Consider the following 22,934-nt stretch of genomic DNA (forward strand, 5'->3'; position numbering starts at 1 on the left):
CTTAGGGAAAAGAAGGGGCTTTGCTGCATAGCCTTGGGCAGGTCACGGAAACTTCCTTCGAAGCCCTGCCCTAGCTAGCTAGCTAGCTTCAAGGGTTTGGACCAAGGATCTCTAAGTTTCTTTCATCTCTAAAATTCTATAGTTCCATGATTACGTTGTTTGAGATAGGCCATTCTGTTGATTTCCTAGTCTCCAGGAGAGAGGTAACCAACCAGTCTCGGGGAGTGGAACTAACTTGATGGAGAGTTACCAACGCGGAGGTGGGTATACACTTCCCAGTTAGGCGGGCTGTGGCACCTTAGGGATGCTCCTGGGCGACGTGCAGGGAGGCCTCCCCGCTCCCCCCATCCCCCATCCCCCCCGCCGCCGCCTTCAACCCGACTTCACAGCTCTCTCGACTCTTGGGGATGGGGGAGCGGGAAGGATCTATTTTAGCCTGGAACAGTTCACCGAGCAAGCATTTCCCCTTTCCTTATTTTTGGACCCTTTAAAAAAAAACAACAACAAAAAAGAAACAAAAAAAAGAAAAAGAAAAAAAAGCCCAACAAGCCGCCAAGCAGCAGATCCTAAAGGGGTGGAAGGGGAAATTGTGATTACGGCATCTCGAAAGGCCTGTAAAATCCTGCTTCCTCATTTTAGTCCTTTCTTGGGGCGGGGGGGTGGTTAGGATCCTTTTTTTTTTTTTTTTTTTTTTTTGCGCGTGTATTTTTGCCCGGGGGCTGGGGGGGCTGGAGGGCAGCGAGCGGGCGGGCGCTGGCGGCTGCGGGCCGGGCCGGGTCCGCGCGGGCCGCCGGGCGGGCTCGGAGCTCCCAGGGCGCGGCTGCGGGCGGGCCCCGGGGAGGGGCTTCGCGGAGGCGCCGCGGCCCGAGGAGAGCGCGGCCGCCCGGGCTCGGCGCGCAGCGCGGCCGGGCGGGCGGTGGCGCTGCGGAGGCGGCGGCCGAGGCCGGCGGCGCGGAGGAGGGGCCCGACAGTGGGGCGGCCGGCGGCAGCTGCCTCGGTGACGCCTGCCGGCAGCGCGGCGGCCTGAGCCGAGCGAGCCGCGCGCGGGCCCCGGCGTCGCCGCGTCTCCGGGCCGCGTCCTTCTCCGCCTGCCGCGGCGGGAATGGGCCCCCGCCCCGCGCGCCGCCCGTAGGCCCCGCCCGGCCTCCCGCCGCCCCAGCCCCAGCCCCGCCGCGCCGTCCGCACCCCGAGCCCCCGGGAAGGAAGATGAGGGAGACGGGCCCGACGCTCAGCAGCCAGAGCAGCAGCGGCAGCGGCAGCGGCAGCAGCAGCGGTCGGGGGGAGCCGTTCCGCCGTTTCCTCTCAGCCGCCGGGACAAGATGGCAGCGGCCGCCGAGAGGGGCTGAGCGCGGGCTGGGTGGTGCCGCCTGCTGAGGCGCCCGGCTCGCGGTCCCCGGCGCGGCCCCGCACCCACCCCGGACATGCTCAGGGCTGCGGCCGCCCGAGGAGGGGAGCGCTCGGGCCTCTAGGAAGGTAAGCGAGGAGGGCGAGCGGCGCCCCCGCCCCAGCACCCCCCCCGGGCGAGGTCGGCGCGCGCGCGGCGTGGCGCAGCCTCCGGGAAGCGGCGGCCCCGGCCCGGCCCCGGGTTGCGCAACGGCGCTTCCCAGCACGCGGAGTTCAGCTCGGCCCCACGGGGGGGCCCCGCCGCCGCCGCCAACGCCCCGCCCCGCCCCGCCCGGGGCCGTAGCCACGGAGACCTCGCGTCTTCCGCGGAGGGGGACACACACAGGCCGGCGCGCGCGCACGCAGCTCCAGCGCCCCGGCGGGGGCCCGCGTCGCCGGCTCTGCGGCCCGGGCGGCAGCCGCGTCGCCGGGCGGGCTCGCAGGGCGGCGCTGGAGACGGCAGCGCGCGACCGTCGGCGGAGGAGCGCTGTGAGCCGGCGCCGCGCGTCCCCGGCCGCGGCCCGAGGAAGGCGTGGCGGCCGCGCGCGTGTGCGTGTGCGCGTGCGCGTGCGTGTGCGCGTGCGCGGCGGGGCTGTTGCCGGCGGCGCTGCTCGCGCTCCGGGGGCGCGCGCCCCCTCCCCTCCCCCCTCCCCTCCCCTCCCCTCCCCTCCCCGCCGCCCCGGGGCGGAGAAACTCTCGGGGAGACTTCGCAGGGGCAAATGCCTGTTTTCCCGGCGGGAGGGACACGGCTGTTTTAAAATGGTACGTGGCTCGCGGCGAAGCCCCGCTTCCCGGCCTCCTCGCGGCTCGGGGCGCTGCGCTCGGGGGTGTGTGCGAGAGGTGCCCCGGACCTGGGAGGCGGCGGTCCCGGCGCCGGGGATTCCGCGACCTCTTGCTGACCGCCCCCCCCCCCCCCCCACCTCCCGGTTTAGAATCTGTTCTCCCACCTGCCAGGTCGCGGCTTCGCATCCCCAGGAGCAACTGTTAGCGGCGGTGGAGGTTTTCCGAGTGTCGGCCGGTGGACGGGGCAGCTCCCGGCTGGCTGGCCGGCCAACTTTGTTCGAGGTCTCCGTGGTGCGGGGCCGGGCGGCTTGGCTGCTCCCCCGGCGGCCTGTGCACCTCGTAGTAGCTTGGAGGTGGGCTGGATTCGCACCCCGTCCCCCCACTACTACTACTACTACTACTACTACTACTACTACTAGTACTAACCCCCCCACCCCGCCCCGTTTTAGGGTTTTGCCTCTTTGCTGTAGCCTCTGCCGTGGAACTACTTAAACCCACCCCGTGTCTGCTTATCTCAAAGTTTTGATTTCTCGACGCCCTAAAATGTGTGAGAGGTGCCCTTTTCCATCACATCCCCGTCGAAGACTTTTGAGCAGCCATCGGTGGGCTTTTGGTTTGTTTTCCAGCTAAAAGGTGTTGATCCCACGTCCTCAATTTAATTTTTTTTTTTTTCCGAAGCCGGACAGGCCTCCCACCACCATATGTTTGATTAAGTCTAGATTCTGCTTATGTTTGCAAGTTGCAGGGCTAATTTTATACAGTGAGCTATGGTAAGGGTTGTGATAGGTCACGATTAAACTTAGTAGTAAACTTGGTAAACAAAATAAAAGCTCTTTCTGAAAGAAGTGGTTTTTGTAGTTGTATTGGCTGCCTTACGGCTTCATGCCACTTAACAGTGATTGAAATGTAACCAACCAGATAAAGTACTTTTAAATTAAGATTTTTCTTGGTATATTTATGGATCCATTCATAAAATGTTGACATCTCCTGTAAAATATAATGCTCAGCCTGTTTGAGGTTTATTTCTCTTTGACTTTTGAAACTTACTTTGATTTTAATTTGTGTCAAGGTTTAGAGGTGTGCTGAAATATTTGAGATTTTGCACCTTTCACTGTGGGTTTTTTGTACTTCCCGTGAAACTGAGTTACAATTTGTTCCTGAAATTTTTCTCTACTCTAGGGAATATATTTTCTAAAAAAGTTCTTTTTTCTTTCTTTCTTTCTTTCTTTTTTTTTTTTTAATGGAGATCCTTAGATTAAAACTATGTTTTAAAAAGGTAAGATGAGCTTGAAATCTAGAACAGAACTAGTCATTAAATGTTTCAAATTTATATTTGGACATTGCTGACTACAGTAGCTAAACACATATTAGGCAGGCAGATCATAACATGGTGAGCCAGTCTTAGTTTATTGTCATAATACCTTTTCCATTGAACTAGTCATTATCTTGCTTATAAACTAGTCATTGGCTTCTGGGCATGGAGTTTTAGAGTCACATAAAAGTGGATGGTTTTTATGAGAAAATTCTTCTTGTAGACATGCTTGAAAAGAAGCTTCAGATCATACTATTTTAATTTTTTGGATGTTCTGTCATGGACTACCATTAAAATAAGGTGCAAATTACAGAGGTAGGCTGCGGTAGCCACTATGGCACATAAGTATTTGTATTGTAGGATATTGAGAGCCTTTTCTTTTTTTCCCTTGCAACTGAAAATAGCAGCAGCTGTCAAATGAACTTTACTTATTCGAATGAACTTTCTGATTCAGCTTTTTTTTTTTTTTTTTAAGATTTTATTTATTCGTGAGAGACACACAGAGAGGTAGAGACACAGAGGGAGAAGCAGAGAAGCAGGCTCCACGCAGGGAGCCAGATGTGGGACTCGATCCTGGGACTCCAGGATCACATCCTGGGCTGAAGGCAGGCGTTAAACCACTGAGCCACCCAGGGATCCCGGAGCTTTGGTTTTAAGTATTTGATACTGAAGTCATTTATAGGTAGGAAGGAGCAAATGTAAATTTCTGAATGCTGAAATACTGTCTCCTTAACCCCTTTTACATCCATTGAATGGCACACTTGGTTGCATGTTGTTTCCATTCAAGTGTTACAATGTATTCTGTTGGTTTCCCAGTTAGTTTTCTGTGTTCTCCCTGCTGCAGTTCACCAAAGGTGGGGATATGGTTAGATTTGCATTATTGGTAGTTAATTAAAAAGCATAAGTGATGTAGTTGCCCTTGCATCCCATTATGTTTGACTTTGGAGATGAAGATGGCATGGCAATATTTGGATTTAAGGAACTTTGAAGTTCTCAGTATTTAAAATATCTCTCCAGAGTTATTCTTGCCACTTAACTATTAAAGGACACAAAATAACTTGATATATGATTATATTGTTGCTGCCAAAAGAAATGTTCATGTAAAGTTTCAGGGTTTGCAGCTGTCCTAATTTTCTAATGTCTGAAGGAGACACTTCCAGTGTGGCATTTATCTTGAAAGTTACTTCTGAGACCCAACGACTAGAATTTTGTTAAAATAGAGGAGTCTACCAGTTTATTTATTACTTCTTTAGAGGCGCTCCCCCCTCCACCCCCAACTTGCTGAAAGCTTTGTTATGGTAACCCTTTCTATATGATACAAATTTAAGTCTAAAATTATTTTAAACGTCTTTACTGGTTCTGGATCCAGCTGCTTAAAAAATAACTTGTCTAGTATCTTGGAACATTTAGCAATAAGCTTAATAGGGGTATATATTTGGAATGGAAGTTTTGAATCAGTGTAGGTTATTAGGGCAGCCAAAACACTCATGTGTTCCACCTAAGGAAATACAGTCCATTTCTTTTGGTTGGATTAAGAGTGATTTGGGGAAGGAAAAAAAAAGGTGATATTAACAACTTAGTATGTTGCTTCTGTAGCTTTGTCATAGCTGTTCTTTTGGACCTTATCTTAATCACTGTTAGTACCAAGCTAGAATAGATATTTGGAAGATGTATGTTATACATTTTACCTAAATGTTTGTCAAATTAGACCTTGACCTATTTGGCAGATCAGATTGCTCTTTTTGGTAGGTACTTGGGCTGTATGTCACTACACAAAGGCAACGTGTTGTTTGAGGTGCACACTGTTATACTGGGGACCTCGAGCCTCTGCTCTTAGGACTTGTGTGGAAACTAAAAAAAAAAAAAAAAACTGGTTGAGTATTAGAAATACTATATTTTTAGGATGGCATTTGTGGGTTGAGAACAGTTAAGTCAGTAAACTGATTTATCTTTTGTATTTACTGGTTAATGCCAAGTCAGTACTTTAGGGAGTCTTTGAACTGAAACAAGCCAGGGACAGTATGTTTTACCTTAAATGTATTTTGTTACTTTGACCCAAATAATTTCTCTAATTTTCTAGGAGAATGAGAATTTTTCCTTGCTCTGGGGAAGGCTGAGTGGGAGGTAAGGTAGAAGAAGCTGGGTCATAGTTAGGGGAAGACGTTGATTTAATTGAATTTGGGAAACTTAGAAATCTGTTTTGACTTAAATGTTCAAGCTACTAGAGACCAGAGTTCACTTACTTATAAAATCAGTGAAATATGTGGTAGCTTGGGGGAAAGATTAAGAATACACCATGACACCTGTTAGAAGATCAGAGTTGTGAAATAACATTTGTGTTGACCAGTTTTTAGAGCTATTTCCCCCCCTTCCTTTTGTGCCTTTTATTTCTTCAATCTAAAATACTTTTATCTTCCCTAAATTCTGCATTAAGGAAACTATCTGTACAATTACAAAAGTCTTGTGTTACATTAATTTGAAATCGGAAGTATGAAGAACATAGAACATGTTACTGCTATTAATATGTGTTTGATTTACAGGAATGATTTTTTTCTAGTTTTTAGAGATATTTAAAAATTAAGGTGCCTAATGTAGTTTTTAAAAACTGAATTAAAACTCAGTTTCTCTGTTATCTGCCACTTAGTCCATTTTTACATTCTGAGATTAATGTCCCTTTTAAGGATTTCTAGATACACTCTTCATGTTGAATTTTCTTTCCTGCTTTGCCCCCCCCCCCCCTTAATAAAAAGATTACATGTAAAAGAAGTGGAAATTTAGAGAAGTACAGAAAATACAGTACTTTGTTCCTTTGAGCTATATACTTTATCCTTTAGGTAAGGATCTAAATTGTGAAAGATCAATTTTTGGTACAGATAATACAGTACTTTGTTCCTTTGAGCTATATACTTTATCCTTTAGGTAAGGATCTAAATTGTGAAAGATCAATTTTTGGTCTCATTGAAAACAAAAGATTGCCAGTGGTGGTCATATAAATTGTTTTATTTTTCATAATTGGTAATGCTGGAGCATCTTTTATTTTTTAAAGATATTTATTTATTTGAGAGAGAAAGTGAGAGAGAGCGAGCGCGGGTAAGCATAACGGGAGAGGGAGAAGCAGACTCCCTAATGAGCAGAGAGCACGACTTGGGGCTTGATCCCAGGACCCTGAGATCATGACCTGAGCTGAAGGCAGACTTTTAACTGACTGAGCCACCCAGGCGCCCCTGGAACATCTTTTCTAATTGGAAAAAAATTGTTTAGATTTGATATTGAAATAATTAGATGAACAAAATAAGTCATTCCCTCCCCCCTTTAGAATTTTGTAGCCATTTATTATAAATTACATTTGATTACATATGGCTTACCAAGAACATTGCCTTTATAGAATTTGCTAGGAACTATAAAATTTAGCTGCATTCGGCTAGCCAATTACAGACGATCCCCTATTTACCATGGTTTGGCTTAAGATTTCTCTACTTTACCATGGTGTGAGTCATACACATTGAGTTCTTGGAATTTTGGTTTTTGATCTTTCCCCAGGTTAACAGTGTGGGGCCTGATACTCTTTCTGTGATGCTGAGTAGGGGCAGGGAGACACAGTTCCCAGTCAGCCAGGTGATCATGAGGGTCAATAATGATGTACTTAAAACCACTATGTACCCACACAACGATTCTATTTTTCACTTTCAGTGCAGTATTCAATACCTTACATGAGATATTTACCACTTTATTATAAAATAGACTTTGTGTTAGATGACTTTGCCCAACTGTAAGCTAATGGTGTTTTGAGCAGGTTTAAGGTGGCCAAGGCTAAAGCTGTGATGTTTGGTAGGTTTAGGTGTATTAAGTGCATTTTCTAAATCGTATTTAGTTTACAATGGGTTTATCAGGATGTGTAACTCCATTTAACCTGAAGATCTGTATTCCATTTTAGAAATTAAAAGAAAAAAAGGCATAGAACTTACTAGAAATGTTTGTTAACCTCAATTTCTTCAGCTTCACCCCTACTTTTGTTGCTTACTATTCATAAATTAAAATCTTTCAGTTTTTTTTTACACAATGAGACAGTAAACTTTGAAACATTTGCAGAAAATAACTTGCTTAAAAAATGTTCATACCCAAAAAAGTGGTTATTTAAAGGCCTGAAGATATCATTTGTATATATTTTGGCTGTGTGTTACCTGTTTAATAATAGAACGAGAGGCTTGTGGGTTTGGTAAACTATACGACTTTAGATATATATATAATGTATAGTCTTAAATAGTTAATAAGTTAGATAGAGTGATAACATATTGAAAATTGAACCAGACTTTCTAGAGATACTTCTTCTAAAGTAAAATTTAAATTAATACTTCAGAGGGCTTTAAATAATGTAATTTATGACAACCTATTGAAATTAAGTAGGGTAAAGTGACATAAAATTACAATGAAAATTGCAGGTTATGAGCTCTATAGTCTATAGCTATGATGCTATGCTTCATTACATTCTCAAAACAAAACATGTTTTGGGCCAACTTGTAATCAGTTTCAGTGGAGACAGTACAAGTATCTCTGCAGTGTATTAACTGGAATTCTGTGTTTTAAACTAGATAAAATTAGTATTGGCTTCAAAAATATTAGGTTTTTGTTTTTGTTTTTGTTTTGTAAAGATTTTATTTATTTATTCATGAGCGACACAGAGAGAGAGGCAGAGACACAGGCAGAGGGAGAAGCAGGCTCCATGCAGGGAGTCCGACGTGGGATTCAATCCCGGGACTCCAGGATCCTGTCCTGGGCCAAAGGCAGGCGCTAAACCACTGAGCCACCCGGGCTTCCCAAATATTAGTTTTTTTTTTTTTTTAATATTAAGTTTTTAATCTGGTTACTATGCTTTAGATATTTTTTGTAGCTGGATCACAGACTCTCACCACAAATTTTATTATGTCAGGTAAAAAAGTGATAAAATATGTGTATGGAAACTATTTTATCTGATATATATTTGGATGCCCACTAAGTGCAAAGTACTCTGCTATGAATGAAGACAGTAAGACATGGTTTCCTGCTTTGAGCAAATATAGGGTAAAATTAGCCAAGTACTAAAAATTTTCTTTTATCCTTGTGTATGTGCACGTGAGATGGAAAACACTGCTTGAGAAAAATAACAATTGATATATAGCATGTTCAAGTTTTTAAAAACTTTATTTAAATAAATAATGTTTAAAATATCAGGAATGGTTCAGCTTCTGAAAGTTGTATATTAATATTTGCTACTTGTAATGTTTAAAGCTGAAAAAGTCATTAAAAATATGAAAAGAATTGGGGGTTCTTGGGTGGCTCAGTTGGTGAAGCAGCTGCCTCTTGATTTTGGCTTAGGTCATGATCTCGGTCTTGGGATTGAGCCCTGTGTCAGGCTCCGTGCTCAGCGGAGCTTGAGGATTTCTCTCTTTCTCCCTGTCCCTAGCCCTGCTTGTGGACTCAGCTCTCTCTAAAATAAATAAAAAATAAAAAAAATTATTTTTAAAAAACAATTCTATATTTAACTTCTGTTATAAGCTTTTCCATCAAGTCTAACCACTTTAATAGTCGAATGGTTTTATAGAGACGTGTTGTATGTTAATTTAAATCAAGTAGAGGTTCACATTTCTTAAATATGGTTATTCCAGTTCTTACTCTCATGGCTTTTCCTTTTGGACATGCAGAATTCTTTCATTGTTTGAGAAAATTCTAATAGGTTTGCCTTTCCTAACTATATTATTACCTTCTAAATTTGGAATGCAGAGCTCTCCAAACCTCATTCTTATGCCAACTGGTGGAAAGAAAATAGAAGGTGAAAACAGGGTATAGATAGAATTCCATTTTAAGGTACTTTTAAGAAGGTTAAAATTGCTAGCTGTAACTTACTTGAAACTGCTCTACAGAAGAGATATTGTCTACTTAATTTATGTAAATCAGAAGTTCGTGTAATTTGGGGTCCTTGAAGCCAAGTCATGCAAAGGGCAAGTATTATTACATTGGCTCATGATAATTATATATGATACATTCTTAGTGAAATTTGACAATTTGGTGACATTTTGGTATTTATTATACATGTGTATTTAAAATTGAATTCTGTATGGAAACTTACTTAGGGTGTTAGGGATCATAATACAGTTGGTTTGCCAGTACTTTTGGGTAGAAAGCAATTGGGGTGCTTGCCTTGTGAGTTGCCCTAAGTCCTCCTAGTATGGCATTTCTGAAAGTATTTCTAGTGGCTACTCTGTAACTTGTAAAATCTCTTCTAGGGATCTCATATCTGAAGGTATATATAGCTTGAAATTGTTTCTTGTTAATCTGATTGGAAGAAAATGAAATATATCAATTTATAACCTAGGAGGTAACTTAATACATTATATTTGGGGAAAATGTAAAAATATAAAATAGTATCTGAACTGTTAGGATCAGAGACTATGTCTTAAAGGTTTTTATATGCCCTAAGTCTCTAATAGACACTGGAGAGTCAAATATATAATTATTATAAAAGTAGTCAAATACAGGCATGCTATACCTATATCCTTTAATCAAAGTGTAGCGTCTTTACTAAACACCTTCACAGATACCTGCCCAAGCACTTGAGAATGTGTCATATACACACTTTACTTCTCAAAACCCTACTCTACCCCTCACTTCTTTAATTCAACAGATTAGTCTGTTCCTGTGTAGAAATCAATAGGTATGAACTTTCACCAGATTTCCAACCCTCTGCCTCTGAATATAACTTCTATCAGTACATACTTTGTGTTTTCATTACTCTCTCGAGGACTGAAACATCTCCTTCCCTCCAAGATTATCCCCTATTCTTTATTGTGGATTTCATCCTGAAATGTGTGTGGTTTTTTTTTTTGTTTGTTTGTTTGTTTTTAGCATCTTAAGCCTCTCCAGTGACTTCAGGACCCCAGGACCCCCCTCCCTTCACCTTTTTGGGCCCTTTTTCTTCAGCCTTTAAAAATGATCAGATATCTGAGATCTTAGGCAGCCGTCTTTTGATTGTGCCTCCTCAAATCTATGGACCTGTCTTTATTTATTCCAGACTTCTTAAATGTGTACTCTAGCCTTTATTTGAATTTGTATTTACTTCTTAGCCCTTGGCAGTATAGTTCTGGCCATGCCACTCTAATGAAATTACTCCCACTAAAGTTCTCCAGTAGTTTTATCATTCACAGTTGATATATTCTTCCAGAGGATTGTATTTAGAGTATACCCTATTTTTTTTTTTTTAATATTTTATTATTTCAGAGAGAGAGCACAAGCATGAGTAGTGGGAGGGACAGAGGGAGAAGCAGACTCCCTGCTGAGCAAGGAGCCTGACCCTGGGATTATGACCTGAGCTGAAGGCAGACCTTAAGGTGCCCCTATTTAAGTCTTAGCTTTCAACTCATCTTTTGAACTCTTGAACTCCATATTTTTCTCCCACAGGTAGTTCAGATTGAATTATCTTATTTCCAAATTTGTTTCTTTTTCTGTATTTCTTCTTTAGTATCTTGACTCATTTCTATTGGTTTATTTTTGAAACTTTATTTTTAAGGATTTTAGTTTTAAGTAACTGCACCCAATGTGGGGCTTGAACTCACCACCCTGAGATGAATAGTCTCATGCTCTACTGACTGAGCCAGCCAGGTGCCCCATGCTTGAAACTTACTTTATTTATTTATTTATAGATTTTATTTATTCATGAGAGACACAGAGAGAAGCAGAGACACAGGCAGAGGGAGAAGCGGGCTCCATGCAGGGATCCCAATGTGGGACTTGATCCCTGGTCTCCAGGATCACACCCCAGGCTGATGGTGGTGCTAAACCGCTGGTGCTAAACCGCTAAGCCACCAGGGCTGCCCTGTTTGAAACTTTAAATCTTAAAATATTTATTTCTGGTTAGATGCATTAAAAAAACAAACAGACCAGTAGAATTTGCACTTTGCAAAGAAAAACTTGGTAGTATCTATCAAATTTCCTTTTTGGACATCCGTACTAAGAACATTAAGAATGTACAAAAGTGGGGTGCCTGGGTGGCTCAGTTAACTGTCTGCCTTTGGCTCAGGTCATGATCCTAGGATCGAGCCTGGCATCATTGAGCCTTGCTCAATGGGGAACCTGCTTCTCCCCCTCTGTTGCTCCCTGCTTGTGCTTTCTCTCTCTCTGTCAAAAAGATAAAATCTTAAAAAAAAAAAAAAAGGCAGTTCAACAAATTATAGTATGCACACATGGTAGAATGTTATGCTACTGTTCAAAATAATCCTAGATAGAACATATCAAAGATACCCTAGAGAGAACAAGTTGGCATATCAAGTCACATAAGTACTATGATTTTAAACATTTAATAAAACATACATTTAAAAAAAAACATATATTAAAAAAAATACATTACAATGACCAGAAGGATATCGGTTCTTTTCCCTGAATATTTAGTAATTTATAGTAGTTGAATAACTTAAAAGGTTATCAAACTGAAATTCCACCTCTTCCTGGAGTGAACAATGTGTATCTTTTCATGTTTTTATAGCAAAATCATTAAATTTCACATATTAGTCTAGTCTACCCCCATTCTAGCAGTCTGATTCCTGGTAATGGTAATGGTTTAGGATCGTTTTTGCCCTTTTAATTTGCAGGGTTTCTGTGGACTTAAAATAACATTGTTATAAAATAACTACTTTGGCATATTCATCATGTGTAGTTGATATATAGTCATTACTTTATAGTGGAGATTCTATCTAGCTTCTTATGCAAATACCAGAAAAATGACATGAAGTTACTTTTGGCCAGTACAAGATTTTTAGTTATTATCTGAGAATAAATTTCTCATCAGTAAGCTGTTAACTATTGTGTGGCCATTCAAATGATTTAACATATTATTCTTTATCCCATGAGATCAATAGCTGGCCTTCATTTTTTTTTTTCCTGGCCTTCACTTTGAACTTAAAATTTGTTAGCTATCACTTATGCATCTTCAATGCATCTTCAAACGGAGTTAAACTTTTGTAGTCACCTTTTTATCTTTTTAATATGTTGATGGCATTTATTTATTAAAAAAAATTTATTTATTCATGAGAGACACAGAGAGAGAGAGAGACAGAGACAGAGACACAGGCAGAGCGAGAAGCAGGCTCCCTGCAGGGAGCCTGATGCCGGACTCGATCCCAGGACTCCAGGATCATGCCGTGGACTGAAGGCAGAGCTAAACCGCTGAGCCACCCGGGCTGTCCTGTTGATGGCATTTATAAAATCTCTTCAGCCAGGGACACCTGAGTGGCTCAGCGGTTCTCTCTCTCTCTCTCTCTCTCTCTCTCTCTCTCTGTGTGTGTCTCTCTCATGAATAAATAAAGTCTTTAAAAACAAAAAAATCTCTTCGGCCAGTTAGATCTGAATATGGTTTTCTAAGAGTTGTAATTGGTACATGTCACTTTAAAGAGTATCATGGATGGCAGCCTAACATTTACTCTACTGTGAAAATTGTTTATCAGTTTTTTTGTGGGTCCAGTAGTAGAAGAAATATTTATGTGATCCTTGCTAATCCCATATAAATCTTCAGTTATAGTGCATACACCCAAAAATGTGCCATTTTATTTTATTTATATTTTATTATATTAGTTTTCAATTTCAAATTTTTTAAATTAAATTTTCAAAAATTTTATTTTTAATGAAATCTCTGTGCCTTTTGTGGGGCTTGAACTCAGAACCCTGAGATCAAGAATCACATGTTCTACCACCTGAACCAACCAGGTGCTTCAGCAATGCATCATTTTTAAAAGTTAATAAAAAGTCGATCCAAACATAAGTGGTTCTAATAGATTTCTAAGAATTCAGTGTCCTTTCTTTGAGAGTACTCTTTAGAGAAGCTGCTTGTTTCCTCTTTAGGTCTTTATGAATTTACATTGTTCTTTAGCTTTTTTCTGGCTTACTTAGGGGAGGCTTGTTGTAAATCTCTGCCTTGTCCCTTCCTTACATTTATCATGAGAATAAGGAAGAGATCTTTATTTTTCTTAACATATTTTCATTTATTCCTCCTATTGTTTCTGATTAGATACCATAGAGAATTTCCTGAAGCACAGGATTTCCTGAAGCCATTGTGAGAGACCCGAGTTCACAAGATGTATATGACAGTTAAAATTTGAAACTTAAAGGTATTTCTACATTAGGAAGATTTTTGAAGGTACTTCACTAAATTTCTAAGAAAGAGTTTTATATAAAGTAGCATATCTGGCAACTAAAATATGAGTAAGAGAACAAAGTAGGAAAAAAACCACCAACTTTGAATTTAGCAGTGTAGGTCACCTAAGGGCCATGTAGGATCTTAACAGAATTTGGAAAGAACAAGCAGTTGACTTTTTTGTTCCAGTTAATTTTTTCAAGCCCTAAAATGTTGTTCATAAATATTTTTCAAAACTAAAAGTACTATAATCAAGCTTTATACTGCTGTCAATATTTGTCTTTTAAGCTTTTTCAAATGCAGAACTGTTAATTTGTGTGGGTGTGTGTGGGGGAAGCAGCTACTATTCTCACTTGACTGGTTGTTAGACATTTCTTATGATATACATTACTCTGGAGTGATAGTTCTCTTTTGGTTATGAATGTAGAATGTTATACTATTGGGAGTACAAAATGAGAATGGAAAAGTTGTTTATTTAGGATAGCCTGTAATTTTGAAAAGTTTTGTAGAGCAGGGCCTTTGATTCTATTAATGTTCATTTAGAATTTTGTATTTAGGATAGCCTGTAATTTTGAAAAGTTTTGTAGAGCAGGACCTTTGATTCTGTTAATGTTCATTTAGAATTTTGAATCATTATTTCTTAAATCTTGTCATCAGAATTTTTTCCTTTATCATGCTTTGTTAGCAATGGACATTTGATCAAATTATTAACCTAGGATTCAGCTTCCTCTGATTTGTTTCAGAGACAGATTAGGTTAGGAGGTATTCTGGTAAGGGCTTTTTTATTTTTTTATTTTTTAATATTTCATACTCGTAAAAATTTTGTGGTGGTTCTTTTGGGATAGGTTTCCTGTAAAACAGAAAGTAATTCATTTGGCTTTCTATTAAGGGGGTTGTTCATAATCCAAAGTTAAAGAATTGTTTTCCAGCAATCCATCATACTGGTATTGATATTGTATGGCCAGTTTATTTATTTTTTTTTTTAAATTTTTTTTTAATTTTTATTTATTTATGATAGTCACAGAGAGACAGAGAGAGAGAGAGGCAGAGACATAGGCAGAGGGAGAAGCAGGCTCCATGCACCGGGAGCCTGATGTGGGATTCGATCCCAGGTCTCCAGGATCGCGCCCTGGGCCAAAGGCAAGCGCCAAACCACTGCGCCACCCAGGGATCCCTGTATGGCCAGTTTAAATAAAAGTTTTCTTTGTACTTAAGTTTTATAAACTAGAAATGGATTGTTAGTCTTAAAAGTTTTCTTCAAAGAAGAGAGTGTTGCAGGTAAACTTTTTTCCCGTAGTCAATTTTCCTATCAATATTTCATATTTCATTAATTTCTTTAAAGTTAGCTCTGTGCCCAGTGATGGACTTGAACTCACGACCTGGAGATCAAGAGTCGCATGTCCAACTGACTAAGCCCGCCAGATACCCCTTGAGTTTTGATTTTAGATAGTTTAAAAAAAATCTAGAGAATTATATGCTTTAGTAAGCGTAGTCCTTAAGTACTGTTTTAATTAACTCTTTTCATCCTTTTTTAAAGTAAATTGGTATTGCAGGGTGATTTCTAGCAGCTTTGAAATGTCCAACAGGTCATTTTCTGTTCCAAAAGTTGGAATGTTTTGCTAAGTCAGTTGAAGCTTGTTATTTAACATGCTGATTTGTGTTACAGTCAACACATTCTCTAGATGCTTTGTTCACAATACTGCTGGAAAATACCCAAGACTTTAGTGTTTTCAAATAAATGTTTTTTAGGCACCTTAGCAGGTTTATTTTACGAAGTTTTATGATATGTGGTAGTTCATTTATGTGAAAATGTTTTATATGTGAAATGTTTTAGTGTAAGGAATTTCTTGGACAGCATACTGATAAAATAACCTGTTAATGATACAGGTATTTAAAATACTGATATTTAAATGGCCAATGAGGAGAGTTAAACTCATTTCACATTGGATACTTAATTTCTGGGGTACTTATCTTTCTTTTCTAAGAAGATGTGTTTTGTCTTTAATGAATATGCACTTTTAAACAAGGTAATTGAGAAATGAAACAGTGTGACTAGAAATTACTTTTTATTGTCTGAATATCGCTAGTTTTGTGGTTCCGTTTTCTAATTCCTATTGTAGAGCCTTGTATAGACTAGTAACTAGGATTCTCTGTCTTTTCAAGAATGAAAAGGCCTTTTTGTCAAATTTATTGGACTACATAGTGACCTTCTACTTTTAGTCTCCATTGAAGAAATTACATAATGACCAAAAACTCCAAAACTACTGTGAATTAAATAATACTTTTAAATGAAAAGGTTTCTTCTCACTGCTTATGAATACTTTATTTTTTTTTTAATTTTAAAAAAATTTTATTTATTTATTTATGATAGAGAGAGAGAGAGAGAGAGGGGCACAGACACAGGCAGAGGGAGAAGCAGGCTCCATGCACCGGGAGCCCGATGTGGGATTCGATCCCGGGTCTCCAGGATCGCGCCCTGAGCCAAAGGCAGGCGCTAAACCGCTGCGCCACCCAGGGATCCCCTGAATACTTTTTTTATTAATGTTGACTGATGATCCCAGGACTCATTTGTGTTTGAGGATTGTAGATTTTAGGTGATCTGGGTCATGTCTAAAATATTCAACATTTCATCCCTGAATGAATCCCCAGCTTGAAGAGCTGCCTTGTGCAAAAACAAACAAACATTGTTTTATGCCTGTTACTCATATTTTTCTTCTAATTTATCATTTGACAAATTCAGACATACAAAAAAATTACAGTAGTACAAAAATTAAAATTTTTTTTATTTATTTGAGAGAGAGAGAACAAGCCGTGGGGAGGGCTCGAGGGGGAGAGAGAAAGAGAGAGAAGCTGACTCCCTGCTAACAGGAAAGCCTGATGGTGGGACCTGATCCCAGGACCCTGGGATTATGACCTGAGCTGAAGGCAGAAGCTTAACCGACTGACCCAACCCAGGTGCCTCAGTACAAGAATTCTTATGTATGTTTCACCTAATATTTCAGATGTTAATATTTTATTCCATTTGCGTTTACCTTTTCTCTGTATATCCATCTGTGTTTTTTCTGAACTTTTTTGTGTTGCAGACAAAATGTCCCTTCACCCTACACCCTTCCCTTAGGGAGTATCTAATATTTCTCCTAAAAGCAAAGGCTGTTCAGTTTTTAAGTTTCATTAATTATCTGTAATCTGAAAAGTTTTTCAGTTGTTTCCTGATGTTGACATTTTGAAGAATACTGCCAGTTATTTTGTAGAATGGCCCTCAGTTTGGATTTGTTTTCTTGTACTTAGAAATATCATAGTAAAGTGTATTCCTCATTGTACATTCATATAAGGAGGCATATGATGTAGATATGTCCCATTACTAGTGTTTTTAACCTGATCATTTAAGGCGGCACCTGTGGATTTCTTTCTTTCTTTCTTTCAGTATGTATGTATGTATGTATTTATGTATGTATCTTATGAGGATGTATCTTGAAACTGTAATTGTGGGCAGCCTGGGTGGCTCAGCGGTTTAGCGCCACCTTCAGCCCAGGTTGTGATCCTGGAGACCCAGGATCAAGTCCCACGTCGGGCTCCCAGCATGGGGCCTGCTTCTCCCTCTGCCTGTGTCTCTGCCTCTCTCTCTGTGTATGTCTCTCATGAGTAAAATAAAATAAAATCTTAAAAAAAAAACTAAATTGAAACTGTAATTGTTGAGAGCTTTCAAGGATCTTGCAAGCTAACAAAGTAGCCATGGAAGCTAACAGAAGATAGAAGACTGTTAGGTCAGAGATAAAGACTTACAGAAGTAGCAGTAGTCAGTGTGTATTTGCCCTGGTTTCCCAAACTTGAGCTCCCTGCAGGTGATGTGAACAGGGCCAGCCAGGTAACTTCTGCATAAAGGCAGTTCTGTTGCTAGGGAGGAACCCTAGGTTTAGGGACCTTGAATCTTTCATAAGGGGCAGTGAGCCTGCCTGATATTGGACCAAGAGGGAGTCATTATCTTTATTGTCCCAGGCATTAAACAACCTGCCCCTTGCCCTGGAGGAAGTCACTATACTGTCTCTACCTTCCAGGGATGTTCAGGGTTATACAAATATGCTTTGAAAAGATACTCTGGAACAAAGGCACTCAGTGCCCTTCCTTGCAAGAGGAAAAACATGAAGACCTAGGGCGAATTGTCTCCCAACAATAATACTTTTAAAGCTTTCTCCCACTAGTTTTTGCATTTTTAGATCATTCTTGTTTCATTCTTGTTTGAATCAATTTTTTTCCTAAAATTTATTTATTTATTCATGAGAGACACACACAGAGAGAGGCAGAGACACAGGCAGAGGGAGAAGCAGGCTCCATGCAGGGAGCCTGACATGGGACTCGATCCCAAGTCTCCAGGATCACAGCCTGGGCTGAAGGTGGCGCTAAACCGCTGAGCCCCCCCGGGGATCTCCTTGTTTGAATCAATTAATATGATCGTTGCCAAATGGTGAATTTTATGGATTGCTTTTCCCGCTCTCCTGACTTATTCCCCGTGTCCTTACACCTCCCAAGTAAATTACCTTCATATAGGCCTTTCTTTAAGAATCTCTACGTAGGGGAACTTGGGCTGCATCATAAGGCAACTCAAACTCATCATGTCTAAAATCCAATTTTTCCTCTCAATGTTCCTATTTAAAACAAAATATTCTAATACCATTTGGCAATCAGTTTTTCAAGCTAGAAACAGGCTTGTTGTGTCAGTTCCTTTCTTCCTGCCTCATGGAGCTCTGTGGTTCTTCCTCCTGGCTACCTATGGTATACACCGTTTCATTCCTTTGGGTACTGCCTTTGCTGAGGCTCTGATCAGTTGTTACCTGGACTGTTACAGGAGTCTTTCAGCTGTTGTTTCCGTTATTGTTTCTGTTCCAGTTAATCCTTTAGAACATTGCCTGAATAATCTTTCTATAGTACAGAGATGATTATGTTTATTTTCTGTTTAAAACCCTTCAGAGGCCTCTATCACTTCTAACTCAGCATGGAAGACAAGATTCGTCATGGTTTGTGCTTTCTTTTTACAGTTGTCTTCTCAAGGATCGTTTTCTCTAGTGGTCCACTGCCCTGGCAAGTTCTATTGTGAAGATTAGCAAACGAACTATCTTTAAGGGCTAGACAGGAGATAGTTCATTTTTGCAAGGCCATGTATGGTCTCTTGCATACTTTTTTTTTTTTAATACAACCTTTTAAAAATGTAAAAATCTTTCTTAGCTTGTGGACTCTACAAAAATAAGCTGAGTCAAATTTGGCCAACCATAATTTGTGGGCCTTTTTTCTAGCCAAATGAAGCTAACATGTCATGTTTTCATCAGTCTCTGCCTTTTTATATGCTCTTGGTTTATATTGCATGGAATATTCTTTTCTACATAGGAGACTTCTATTCATGATCTTTCAAAATGTAGCTCATAGTTTAATTTACTGAATCCTTTCATGCTCCTTCAGGGCATACTTTAATCATTTCCAATTCTCCTTGCTACCTGCTGGTCTCACATATCTTAAGTTGCTGCCCTTATTAGTGATGTAGTTATGTGGGTACATGTGTTTGCCTTTTGCTAGAAGAAGCTTGTTGATGAAAAAACATGTTTTCTTCATTTCTTCAGGTATGTTTTCCTGCTTGTAAATGGCTTTACTTGATTTAAATTGAAAGAAAAATTGAAAAAAAAAAAAGACTGACATAGGATATGGCTATTGAATATGCTAATAAAATACATCTAAAATGGTTATGCTTTTTCTTACTTTAAAAGATATAAGGAAAGAGGCTTTTCTGTTCTTCATATAGATATTTTTACCTCCTCATTTAAAAGTTATTGTGAATGTAGGCTGTCAAAGTATATAAAGTAATAGAATCAATTCCTGTGTAGTGGTCACACTGGTGAAAAATCAAACCGGTCATGTAGCTGAAGTCCCTCCTTTCCCCTTTCTTCCCTGCATGTTTATCATTTCCACATGTTTTTATACTTTGACCACATACTCTTTTTTTTTTAAGATTTTATTTATTTATTCATGAGAGAGAGAGAGAGAGAGAGAGAGACAGGCAGAGGGAATAGAGGGAACAGCAGGCTCCATGCACGGAGCCCGATGTGGGACTCGATCCCTGGTCCCCAGGATCAGGCCCTGGGCTGAAGGTGGCGCTAAACCGCTGAGCCACCCAGGCTGCCCCTTTTGATCACATACTTAATATATCTAAATATAGTATAGATTAGTCTGCTGTTAGCTCTTAAATAGAGAATAATACACTTCTGCAACTTTTTTTTTGCAACTTGTTTTTGTGTTGAGATTTATCCATGTTTTTATACGTAATTTCCGTTAGTTCATTTTGCTGAATGTTGTTAATTCTAATACACAAAATTTCCCCCACATTTTAACATGTTTGAAATTAAAATTAAAATCAGTGGTGTCTTACCCTTATAATCGGTGGATTTTTTTTTTTTGTGGTACATAAATATATGATGTTTATGGTATAGGCCACAGTTGTGTGCATTATATGAAAAAGCCATACTTTATTTATTCTTTTCTGACAATCAGGTTTTTTCAAAATTTTGCTATTACATACAGAGCAACAGTGAATATTATTTTATTCCACTGTATGGAATTACATATTATTTTAAACCACTGTGTGTGTGTGTGTGTTTGTACTTATGTATATGAGTTTCTGTAGGCAGAATGTATACCTGGGACAATTGGTAGATTATGGACTGTGTCCATGTTCAGCTTTGCTCTCAAAAGTGATTGTACTGCTTTAGTCCATATGAGTCTCCGTTAACCTACAACTCTTTAACATTGGGTATTGTCCTACTTTTTGTCAGAATGATGGGTATAAAATGGCATCTTGCTATAATTTTAGAGATTTTCTTATTACTAGTGAGGCTGACAATAAGTCTTTGGCATGTATTTCCTTTTCTGTGAATTGCTTGTTTATGTCTTTCACCATTTTTGTACTGATTTTTGCTAAATACAGTATGATTTCTTCAAATCTTTTGTTATGTGTGTTGCCAGTATCTTCTCTGTTTCTATGGTTTATCGTTGTCGATGGTATCATTTGATAAATGCATACAAATTTTAGATTTAAAGTCAGATTTTCCTTTTTTTTTTAAGATTTTATTTATTTGATAGAGTGCATAAGCAGAGGGAGCGAGAGAGGGAGAAGCAGGTTCCTATGTGGGGCTCGATCCCAGAATCCTGAACCCCAGGATCATGCCCTGAGCCAAAAGCAGATGCTCAACCACTGAGCCACCCAGTTGTCCCTGCAAATGAAAATGATTTATAGAAGAGACATTAGCAGATTCTTCATTTCTTCCACAAAATGATCCATTTCTTTGATATTGTCCTAAAAAACACTGATAGTTTCGGTGTATTTTATTGTCATAAATTAAAGTTTGGGTACTAATGAAGGAAGCTAAACTTCTGTCTTTTGCTTCAGGTGGTTGAATCTTTAAACTTCAAACTTGTAATTCTGAGAATAGGCCACCTGTGTTGTCAGATATAAGAATGGTAAAGGTAGAATTAAAATAGTATTAAAAAGCATTATTTGATAATATTCACTGTGGATATAGCTATAAGACATTTAAAAAGTAAGCTCGAGGGATACCTGGGGGGCTCAGTGTTTGAGTGTCTGCCTTTGGCTCAGGGTGTGATCCTGGAGTCCTGGATCGAGTCCTGCATGGGGCGCCCTGCATGGAGCTTGCTTCTCCCTCTGCTTGTGTTTCTGCCTCTCTTTCTCTGTGTCTCTCATGAATAAATAAATAAAATATTTAAAAATAAGTAAGTTCAATATGATTTTCATAAATTACTAACTCATTTGAAAAAGAAGTAGAAAATTAGGTTAATTAGGAGAAATTTAAACTTCAGCTCAAATAGTACAGCTTTTGGCTAATGGTTTCCATTTGTGGTATCATAAGTATTTCAGGGGCTAGTACATGATTATTTTTGAAAGTTAATACAACAAATCAATATTAATACTATATTTATGAGATAATACAAAATGAAGTGGTCAAAATGCTATTGCTGGGGTGTCTGGGTGGCTCAGTTGTTTGGGCATCCAACTCTTTTTTTTTTTTTTTAAAGTTTTATTTTTTATTTTATTTTTTTTTCCTTTTTTTTAATTTATGATAGTCACAGAGAGAGAGAGAGAGAGAGAGAGGCAGAGACACAGGCAGAGGGAGAAGCAGGCTCCATGCACCGGGAGCCCGACGTGGGATTCGATCCCGGGTCTCCAGGATCGCGCCCTGGGCCAAAGACAGGCGCCAAACCGCTGCGCCACCCAGGGATCCCGAGCATCCAACTCTTGATTCGTGATCTCAGCGCCTGGGATTAAGCCCCATCTCTGGCTTCATGCTCAGTGGAGAGTCTGCTTGAAGATTCTCTCTCTGCCCCTCCTTGTGCTTGCTCTATCTTTCTCTCAAATCTTAAATACCATTGCAATAACAAACTGTTTAATTCATGGATTTAATTAGTCACTGTCATTGAAATAGTGTAGTATTTAATATTCTTCTCTGTATTTAACACTTTTTCAGTTATAAAGCTCCTTTATCCACTCTGAAATGTTGACAAATTTTCAGCTGAAACATATTTTCTAGGTATACCTACTTCCTAGGTATGTTCATGAAAGCAGAATCTTTATAGATAAAACAAACTGGAATTACCTATTATTTAAATGAAACTAGATTATAGACAGTATTGTTACTTTGAAGAATTCATTCTATCTCCTTTGATTTCTTTGTCAGACTTTGTGAAATCAAGACAAAGACATTTGTACAAAACTTAGAGTTATGATAGAACTGATGTTTGCAGTATCTTATTAAAAATAAATTTGAGGGGTGCTTGACTGGTTCAGTTGGTGGAGCATGTGACTCTTGATCTTGGGATTATGAGTTTGATTACTTAAAAAAATAAGATCTGTTAAAAAAATAAATTTGAAATGATGTGAGGCTCTAGCATAGTTTGAGGCTTTTATTCATTTAACTAACTGTGTTCCAGACTTTGTGAGGAATACAAAAGTAGTTTAACAGCAAAATTTCGGAGTGCCTGGGTGACTCAGTTGGTTAAGTCGTGGGCTTTTTGCTTTGACTTAGGTCATGATCTTGGGGTTGTGTGCCTCGTTTTGGGTTCTGCATTGGGGATAGAACCTGCTTAAGATTCTGTCTCCCTCTGTCTACTCTCCCCTGAGTGTGCATGCACGCATTCTCCCTCAAATACATAAAATCTAAAAAAAAAAAAACCGCAAAAAAACAAAAAACAAACCAGCATAAATTTTTTTGGTCCAATAGCTAGTTGAATGAGGTTGACTCTGTT

General features: G+C 40.0%; 1 protein-coding gene across 11 annotated transcripts in view; it reads left to right on the top strand.

Moving 5' to 3' along the window:
• Positions 1-1,336: 1,336 nt before the first annotated feature.
• The window catches only part of HIPK3 (homeodomain interacting protein kinase 3), a 90,212-nt gene continuing 68,614 nt past the window's right edge, over positions 1,337-22,934 (top strand). For 4 of the 11 annotated variants that reach the window (XM_072759077.1, XM_072759081.1, XM_072759078.1 and 1 more), the window contains exon 1: positions 1,337-1,473. The gene's annotated coding sequence lies outside the window, so the exon portion shown is untranslated. Of the gene's footprint in view, positions 1,474-1,930; positions 2,520-22,934 lie in introns of those variants that run through there. The other 7 variants (XM_026012762.2, XM_026012765.2, XM_026012763.2 and 4 more) reach the window with 5 other exon arrangements.

The sequence above is a fragment of the Vulpes vulpes genome, chromosome 5, assembly GCF_048418805.1.
Source record: "Vulpes vulpes isolate BD-2025 chromosome 5, VulVul3, whole genome shotgun sequence".
Lineage (NCBI taxonomy): Eukaryota > Metazoa > Chordata > Mammalia > Carnivora > Canidae > Vulpes > Vulpes vulpes.